This window comes from Bos indicus x Bos taurus, chromosome 19 (genome assembly GCF_003369695.1).
Source record: "Bos indicus x Bos taurus breed Angus x Brahman F1 hybrid chromosome 19, Bos_hybrid_MaternalHap_v2.0, whole genome shotgun sequence".
Taxonomy (NCBI): Eukaryota; Metazoa; Chordata; class Mammalia; order Artiodactyla; family Bovidae; genus Bos; species Bos indicus x Bos taurus.
The window spans coordinates 30,304,500-30,314,727 of record NC_040094.1 but is presented as its reverse complement, the minus strand read 5'-3'; positions in this window follow the sequence as shown (position 1 = coordinate 30,314,727).

Here is a 10,228-nt window from a genome sequence, read left to right as displayed (position 1 = left end):
CTCCACAACAGTGAGACAATAAAGGTATGTTCTTGTAAGCCACCGAGTTTGTAGTAATTTGTTATAGCAGCCATGGGAATTAATAAAGTCACCTTCATGACTTCTGCTAAGTCTGTACATGTACAGGTTAATTGTTTACTAACATTTGTCTTTAAATCAATTCTGAACTAATAATAGAACTTTCTACCTTCACCTTGTGCTGGAAAACATTTCATGAAATCCTAAGCTTGATATTCATAAAATTTCAACATCATTTTAAATGCTCATGCCTGTGCCCCCTACAATTACCTGTTAAATCAGCAGACCACCAATAAAAGTGCCCATCACTTATGAAACACTGACCCAGCTCTGCACAGCATAGGAAGGATCCACGTGCAGCTGGGCTTTCAAAACTGCTCAGTTAAGTTCAAATTTCACTTGAAAATAATCAGAAAAAAAGAAGGAATCAGCCCCTTTAAAAATAGAAGCCACTTCTCCAGCAAATTTTCACAGAGTCAGATTTTAAAATGCAGAATTTAGCAGAATCTTAAATCATTCTTTGTAGAGTTACGAACACATAGACAAGGACCCTGAAAGGAGGGAGCCATAGAATGTGCTAGCAGGAGGCTGGATCTGATGGCAGCATCTGGCTAAGAGGAATCTTGTTTCCCCAGCTCAAACCGGAACTGCATATCTCCTTTTGTTTCTTTGTCTTCTCTGCCTCAGGACAGACGGATATGTAGTAAACCAGGAATTGCTGTGCAAGGGAAGGGACTAGGATTTTTAAGGCTGAGGGATGGTGAGGTGGTGGAACTGATAAGGTTCCCAATTAGAGAAGAATATGCCAATTACTGAAGTTTCCTATGACTCAAGCAGGAGAATGGGCAAAGAGGAAACTTTCTTTTTTTAAAATTTATTATTATTATTATTATTTGGTTGCACAGATTCCTCATCGCAGCACATGGGCTTAGCTGCCCTGTGAGGGCTTCCCTGGTGGCTCAGAGGTAAAGAATCCACCTGCAATGCAGGAAAGACTTGGGTTTGATCCCTGGGTTGGGAGGATCCCCTGGAGAAAGAAAGGCTACCCAGTCCAATATTTTTGCCTGGGAAATCCCATGGACAGATAACCCTGGCAGGCTGCAGACCGTTGGGTCGCTAGAGTTGGACACAATTTAGCGACTAAACCACCATCATGTGGAATCTCAGTTCCCTGACCAGGGACTGAACCAACATCCCCTGCATTGCAAGGTGGATTCTTAATCACTGGACCACCAGGGAAGTTCCCAAAGCGGAAACTTTCATCCACAAAGTTGAAACTGCCCAACTGGGCATACCTGGGGAGGTCTCAATCTGCAAAAGGAGAGTCAGGTTAGTGTAGCTCATGTCTGGGAATAGATATGAATAAGTAGTGAATACTGAGAGTTAAGGGCTTCCCAGGTGGTAAGGAACCCGCCTGCCAATGAAGGAGACCAAGAGATGAGGGGGTTCAGTCCCTGGGTTGGGAAGATCCCCTGCAGGACGGCATGGCAACCCACATCAGTATTCTCGTCTAGAGAATCCCACGGACAGAGGAGCCTGGCGGGCTATGGTCCATAGGGTCACAAAGAGTTGGACACAACTGAAGTGTCTTAGCGCATACACGCATGCACTGACAATTAAATTCTAAAAGGGGCCAGTACTGGATCTGCATCTGTATTTCCCCATTTAAAAAAAAAAAATTGTTTCATCACAAGGCATGGCAAGGAGGAAGTACTTCAAACGTGTTTGATGGGAAAACAGATACATGAATAGATTCTTTTAGTTTATACATTACTGCTGAGAAATGTAATCTGAAAACAAAATTCTGCTTTTTATTTCAAAAAGGTCTGTAGCTTAGGTCATCCAGGCTCCTACCAGCCAAGCCTGGGAGAAATCAAGGCCTCTGGCCTCACCTAAGTGAATAGTCACATGTTTCCTCCTTTGCCCCTGAAACTCAGCACTGATCTGACCCATCCTCTGATCACTAGCATAACTCCAGGGCTCCAGGAGGAACTCTCTCCCTTCGGTTCAGTTCAGTTCAGTCACTCAGTTGTGTCCGACTCTTTTCGACCCCATGAATCACAGCACGCCAGGCCTCCCTGTCCATCACCAACTCTCGGAGTTCACTCAGACTCACGTCCATCGAGTCAGTGATGCCATCCAGCCATCTCATCCTCTGTGGTCCCCTTCTCTTCCTGCCCCCAATCCCTCCCAGCATCACAGTCTTTTCCAACTCTTCGCATGAGGTGGCCAAAGTACTGGAGTTTCAGCTTTAGCATCATTGCTTCCAAAGAAATCCCACGGCTGATCTCCTTCAGAATGGACTGGTTGGATCTCCTTGCAGTCCAAGGGACTCTCAAGAGTCTTCTCCAACACCACAGTTCAAAAGCATCAATTCTTCAGCGCTCAGCCTTCTTCACAGTTCAACTCTCACATCCATACATGACCACAGGAAAATCCATAGCCTTGACTGTGCAAAGTAATGTCTCTGCTTTTGAATATGCTATCTAGGTTGGTCATAACTTTCCTTCCAAGGAGTAAGCGTCTTTTAATTTCATGGCTGCAGTCACCATCTGCAGTGATTTTGGAGCCCAGAAAAATAAAGTCTGACACTGTTTCCACTGTTTCCCCATCTATTTCCCATGAAGTCATGGGACCGGATGCCATGATCTTCGTTTTCTGAATGTTGAGCTTTAAGCCAACTTTTTCACTCTCCTCTTTCACTTTCATAAAGAGGCTTTTTAGTTCCTCTTCACTTTCTGCTATAAGGGTGGTGTCATCTGCATATCTGAGGTTATTGATATTTCTCCCGGCAATCTTGATTCCAGCTTGTGCTTCTTCCAGTCCAGCGTTTCTCACGATGTACTCTGCCTAGAAGTTAAATAAGCAGGGTGACAATATACAGCCTTGACGTACTCCTCTTCCTATTTGGAACCAGTCTGTTGTTCCATGTCCAGTTCTAACTGTTGCTTCCTGACCTGCATACAGATTTCTCAAGAGGCAGGTCAGGTGGTCTGGTATTCCCATCTCTTTCAGAATTTTCCACAGTTCATTGTGATCCACACAGTCAAAGGCTTTGGTATAGTCAATAAAGCAGAAATAGACGTCTTTCTGGAACTCTCTTGCTTTTTCCATGATCCAGTGGATGTTGGCAATTTGATCTCTGGTTCCTCTGCCTTTTCTAAAACCAGCTTGAACATCAGGAAGTTCATGGTTCACATATTGCTGAAGGCTGGCTTGGAGAATTTTGAGCATTACTTTACTAGCATGTGAGATGAGTGCAATTGTGCGGTAGTTTGAGCATTCTTTGGCATTGCCTTTCTTTGGGATTGGAATGAAAACTGACCTTTTCCAGTCCTGTGGCCACTGCTGAGTTTTCCAAATTTGCTGGCATATTGAGTGCAGCACTTTCACAGCATCATCTTTCAGGATTTGGAATAGCTCAGCTGGAATTCCATCATCTCCACTAGCTTTGTTCGTAGTGATGCTGTCTAAGGCCCACTTGACCTCACATTCCAGGATATCTGGCTCTAGGTCAGTGATCACACCATCGTGATTATCTGGGTTGTGAAGATCTTTTTTGTACAGTTCTTCTGTGTATTCTTGCCACCTCTTCTTAATATCTTCTGCTTCTGTAAGGTCCATACCATTTCTGTCCTTTATCGAGCCCATCTTTGCATGAAATGTTCCCTTGGTATCTCTAATTTTCTTGAAGAGATCCCTAGTCTTTCCCATTCTGTTGTTTTCCTCTATTTCTTTGCATTGATCGCTGAGGAAGGCTTTCTTATCTCTCCTTGCTATTCTTTGGAACTCTGCATTCAGATGTTTATATCTTTCCTTTTCTCCTTTGCTTTTTGCTTCCCTTCTTTTCACAGCTATTTGTAAGGCCTCCCCAGACAGCCATTTTGCTTTTTTGCATTTCTTTTCCATGGGGATGGTCTTGATCCCTGTCTCCTGTACAATGTCATGAACCTCATTCCATAGCTCATCAGGCACTCTATCTATCAGATCTAGGCCCTTAAATCTATTTCTCACTTCCACTGTAGAATCATAAGGGATTTGATTTAGGTCATACCTGAATGGTGTAGTGGTTTTCCCTACTTTCTTCAATTTAAGTCTGAATTTGGTAATAAGGAGTTCATGATCTGAACCACAGTCAGCTCCTGGTCTTGTTTTTGTTGACTGTATAGAGCTTCTCCATCTTTGGCTGCAAAGAACATAATCAACCTGATTTCGGTGTTGACCATCTGGTGATGTCCATGTGTAGAATCTTCTCTTGTGTTGTTGGAAGAGGGTGTTTGCTATGACCAGTGCATTTTCTTGGCAAAACTCTATTAGTCTTTGCCCTGCTTCATTCAGATCCAGTCAAATAGTGCCTTGGAGCTATGGAGGACCTTCCCAGCATTATCCCTCCTTTTTCTGACACAGCATCCAGCACCTCTCCTTGGGAAGGTTTCTTTGAGATTACTGGATGGAGCTGAGCCAGCCTCCTTAGTTTCTTGGGGTGGCCCTATATCAGATTAAGCCAATCACTATATCCCATCTGCTTGCCCCTAGAGAATGTTCAAGGGAGGGGTCAAAGAGCGTCAGGGTCAGAAATTTTATTTCAGATGCTAGAAGAATCGCCATACCTCAACTGAATCTGAGAGCCAGTAAGACTGGAGATGCTGTCTGCCATGATAACGAAAAAGTTTTAAAGAATAAATTTGATGCTGCTGCTGCTAAGTCGCTTCAGTCGTGTCTGACTCTGTGCAACCCCAGAGACGGCAGCCCACGAGGCTCCCCGTCCCTGGGATTCTCCAGGCAAGAACACTGGAGTGGGCTGCCATTTCCTTCTTCAACGCACGAAAGTGAAAAGTGAAAGTGAAATTGTTCAGTCGTGTCCGACTCTTAGTTGATGAGGCTACATCAAATCAAAAGAAAGCAGAGCTAAGGTACAGAGAAGTGAGCACATTGTTTGAGACCCTGGATCCAGCCATGCCTGAAGCATCATATCCCTGTACCCTTCATTTATAGAAATAATACAGGGACTTCCCTGTGGCTCACTGATAAAGAATCTGGAACACACGGGTTTGATCACTGATCTGGGAAGATCCCACATGCCACGGAGCAACTAAGCCGGTGTGCCACAACTATTGAGGCTGTGCTCTAGAGTCCAAGAACCACAATTGTCAAACCCACATGCCCTAGAGCCTGTGCTCCACAACAAAAGCCACTGCAATGAGAAGCCTGAGCACTGCAACAAAGATTGGCCCCCTCTCACTGCAACTAGAGAAAAGCCTGCACAGCAACGAAGACCCAGCCAAGCCAAAAAGAAATTAAAAGAAATAATGCAATACATTCTTCTTTTTTTTCTCTTTGGTTGGATTTTCTATTATTCACATTTAAAAGTGTCGTGAGGCACAAGCTATACTTTTGTACGAACAGGGCATGTTCCTCTTCTAGAGAGGCACATTACAAACAGGTGTACCTGCTTGCTCAGGCTGGGGCATGGCCAGCCTATCTGAGTTCAGCCTGGACTGTAATCCCCACTTGCCCCATATGCCTGGTGTTCTTGCGAAGGGATTAACCTATACAATATACTCCATGACAACACAGTCATGACTCAGAAAGGATTTTCTCCTGGTTGTAGCCAGCCTCCAACATGGCCTCCAGTGAGCCTAACCTCTTATATCTTATGTCTTCCTTATGCTCTTATATAATCCTTCTGAGCTCCATGTAAGGCTGTGTAACCACTAAGACATTGTAGAAGTAAGATGAATCACTTCTAAAGCTAGGTCATAAAAATGACTGCAGCTCTGTCTTGCTGGCTTTTCAATCACTGTCTCTGGGAAAACCAGCTGCCATGTCAGGAGGACCCTCAAGCAGCCCTTTGGAGAGGCTCCCTGTGTTGAGAACAGAAGCCTCCTGCCAGCAGCCACCACCAGCTCACCAATCATGTGAGTGAGCCATCCTGGAAGTAAGTCCTCCAGCCCCAGTCAAGCCTTCAGATGATGCAGCCCCTGCTGGTATCTCAACTGCAATCTCATGAGCAACCTCAAACCAGAAGCACCCAGCTCAGTCACTCCTGAATGACCCACACAAACTGCGAGATAACAGACATTTAACATTGTTCTGAGATGCTACATTTTGCAAGAATTGTTCCAGAACAATAGGTAGGTAGTGCATGCTTCTTCATCCGACTTCTCTCCTCGGATCCATCTCTTCCTCCTGGCTAAAGTCCCCGATTTCCTTACCAGGCTACCCACCCCTGTTCCATGCAGCCCTTCAGTCTCATCCTTTTTCCTCAGTTGCGGTTTTCTCTCCAAAGATGACCCTTCAGTGCAGCCTCATGACCCCTCTCCTTTCCCTCCACCCCTGCCTTCCTCTTCCACCTGAAGAAATGGCTCTTTCTCCTTCCTACATCCCCATTCACTCTCCTCTTGACAAACTTCCCAACAGCAATTACAGTTAACAGTCCTTGCTATAAGAAACTAGATTTCTTCATGTGTCCCAACAGACTGGGTAACTTGAGGGGGTTGTTTTGAGACTACTGTCCACTCCTTCACCCCATCTCCCCAAAGCTCAGAGGGGAAAAATCTCCCACATCCCTTTCCGGTGGAGAAGTCCAGGCAGATTGAAAAGCCCCGTGAATTCTGATTTTCACAGGGCTTTTGCAGTGGCAGAAGAGGGTTGGGGAGAAGTATGCCACGATTGTCATGGCAACACGCTCCCTGGTGGGTCCTGGGCTGCACTCCCAGGCAGGGGAAGCAGTCCCAAGTGTGTCTCTCGCTGTGGGCATCAGACGACGAGCTGCCCAGGAACAGAAGGCGCTGAGGCTTAACAGGTGTCCCATCTCCAGAGGCAGACAGCCAGGTAACAGAGCCAGTAAGTCTGGCACTAGAGGAACAGGTAAGCTCGCCCTGGGGTCTCACCAGAGCCCCACATGGGCAGGTTTCTGTCCTCCCTACACTATTTTTACTCCCCGAGGAAGTGGTCAGTTCTGGGCTTCGGGTGACTCTTGCCTCTGGAAATAAAGGTCAGCAAAGTCCATCCTTCACTGTGTCAATGGGTCCCAAACTTAGTTGTTCATTGGCATCTCCTGGAGGTCTTTACAAAATGCTGACGCCTAGTTCCCACGCCCAGATACTGACTTATTGGGTATGGAGTACTGCCTGGCCATCAGGATATTTTTATGTCTCCAGGTGAATCTAATATATAGCAAAGGGTGGGAAGTCTTGCACTAAGCCGAGTCTCAGGTCTGTGCTGAAAATTTAAGCATGCACACATCTAACAACTTCTCAGCCAAATTTTCCATGGTTAATCCCAGGTATTGGAACTTGTCACAACCTCACTATTGGTGTTTCATATCATGAATCCAGCATAACATTAGGCAAAGCTTTGTAGAATGGGTGGTCAACAAGGAATGTGAGAGGAATGGGGTGGGTTGGAGACTCCCACGGGCCTCACGTTACCTCTTGAAGGTAGATCTGAATGGGGGATGTTGCACCAAAACTTGTGAAGTTAAAATTGTTATTTGTATAGACCAAAAATGGTTTGTGGTTGTTGTTTTTATATGGTTCAATCTAATACCAACTCGCTAGGAGGCAGCTGTTTCCAGTGGCTTCCGTAAGAAGGCAGGCATGGTGGGGGCTTAGGGAGAGGGTCAGAGTTCAAGGTTCCAATAGCTCCGCAGGGTTATCTGCATGTGATACACATGCAGTTATGGCATCAGCTGGAGTTATCGGCCCAATGTTAATTGTTGATCCCCTACCCTGACCTGCATAGACCTGATTCCCCATCTCAACAGCTGTCTTCTCAAAACATCAAGGCTTGATGCCCCTGCTCGGGAGGCTAACAATTCCCACTCTATAAGGACAGTGTTGCTGGAAGGTGGGACTCACCATGGGCTAAAATCGGACTTGGTGAAGGGCCACAGGTACAAAATCTCTCTTCATTATTCCCTTGCTTATTATGCATATTTAATTTTTTATTTTTTATTTTTAGCTTTGGTTTATAGAAGTCATATGCGCTCATTTTAACTAAAGAAATGATCCCAAGATTTATAAAGGGTCATCTCCTCCTACCCTCACCTCCATTTCCACTGCTTTTTCCTCCAAGTGACCAATGCTGGCAGCCACCTCATTTATTTTTTTGTTAGGAAATGAGTTGTTCCACATCAATGAATTTGCCCACAAATCAAAACTGTCCCTTTCTGTGAACCCTCCTACACTGTTGGTGGGAATGTAAATTGGTGCAGCCACTATGAAAAACAGTATGGAGGTTCCTTAAAAAACTAAAATTAGAGTTACCATATGAGCCAGGTATCCCACTCTTGGGCTTATGTCCAGAAAAGACGAAAATGCTAATTCAAAAAGATACATGCTCCCCAATGTTCATGGAAACACTATTTACAATATCCAAGATATGGAAGCAACCTAAATGTCCATTGACAGATGAATGGATTAAAAAGATGCAGTGCACATACATAATGGAATATTACTCAACCATACAAAAGAATGAAATATTTCCATTTGCAGCAACACGGATGGAGCTAGAGATTAATATACGAAGTGAAGTCAGTCAGATAGAAAAAGACAAATATTATGTGACATCACTGCTGTGTTGAATCTAAAAAAAAATTAAAATACAAATGAACTTATTTGCAAACCAGAAACAGACTCACAAACCTAGAAAAAAAACTTAGGGTTACCAAAAGAGAAAGGGTGGTAGAGGGAGGGATAAATTAGGAGTACGGGTTTAATAGATACATACTATTATATATAAACCAAGAAGGATGAAATATATAGCACAGGGAACTATATTCAATACCTTGTAATAACCTGTAACAGAAAAGAATCAGAAAAAAGAATGTATGTATATCTGAATCACTTTGCTGTACACCTGAAACTAACACAATATTGTAGATCAACTACACTTCAAAAAAAAAAAAAAAAATCCTGTCCCTTATACCTGCAAATACTTGAAAAACTGGGGGTAGTTTAAGCACTGTGGATGAAGCTGGCCATAGATGGAAAGTGTCCTCTCACTCCAAATTAATATGTTGTAACCTGACCCCCAGTGTGATGGTGTTAGGAGGCAGGACCTTGGGGATGAGACACAAGGATGGAGCTCTCACAAAAGGGATTGGTGCACTTACCAGAGAGACCCCACAGAGCTGCCTTGTCCCTTATGTCCTGTGAGAATATGGTGAGAAGACAGCCATCTATGAACAAAGAAGCAGGTCCTCACCAGACACTGAATCTGCTGGTACCTTGATCTTGGACCTCAGTCTCTAGAACTGTGAGAAATAAATTCCTGATTATAAGCCACCCAGTCTAGGGTATTCTGTTATAGCAGCCCAAGTGAACTAAGATAAAGATCATTCCGAAAGGTATTACCCAGTGCCTTGGCTTTTAAAATGGAGGGGCTCAGAGTCATTGTCACTCTTATAAAACTTTACATTCAGTTCAGTTCAGTTCAGTTGCTCAGTCTTGTCCGACTCTTTGCGACCCCATGAATCGCAGCACGCCAGGCCTCCCTGTCCATCACCAACTCCCAGAGTTCACTCAGACTCACATCCATTGAGTCAGTGATGCCATCCAGCCATCTCATCCTCTGTCGTCCCCTTCTCCTCCTGCCCCCAATCCCTCCCAGCATCACAGTCTTCCAATGAGTCAAGTCTTCGCATGAGGTGGCCAAAGTACTGGAGTTTCAGCTTTAGCATCATTCCTTCCAAAGAAATGTTTAATAGTTCACAAGCCATCATTCAATGCATGAAACCTACTTTGGTTTTTCCAGCGGGCCTGTAGAATAAGGGAGACACCTTAGCTCCTGTTGCACAAATGAGGAAACTGAGGCTCTGGATAGAAGAGCAAAACCCCAGGCTGGCATCCACACAGCCTCCTTTTCAAGCTTAGTTCAGGATCGGCTTACTCAGCTCTGCCCCCAGGTCAGTGCTGCTCTGTGTATTAATGAACGTCCATAACCAACATCTTAGAAACGCCTCTGGGTAAGACTATTTTATTTTCTTGTGTCTTTTTTTAGTGATCCTTCCATATTCCTCTCCTCACCAGTGTCAACTGTCAGCTAGCCCTTCCTCCTGCTTCAAGATACCTTGCCCCACATAGTACTGACTGAAAAATCAGCTAAGGAAAATTAGTTTGTTAGAATGGTTTGAAAGCAGAGTGAATAGGCTCTCACTGAGATTCTGAAGGACTTTCCTACGAGTTAGGTATATGGAAGAGGCTCA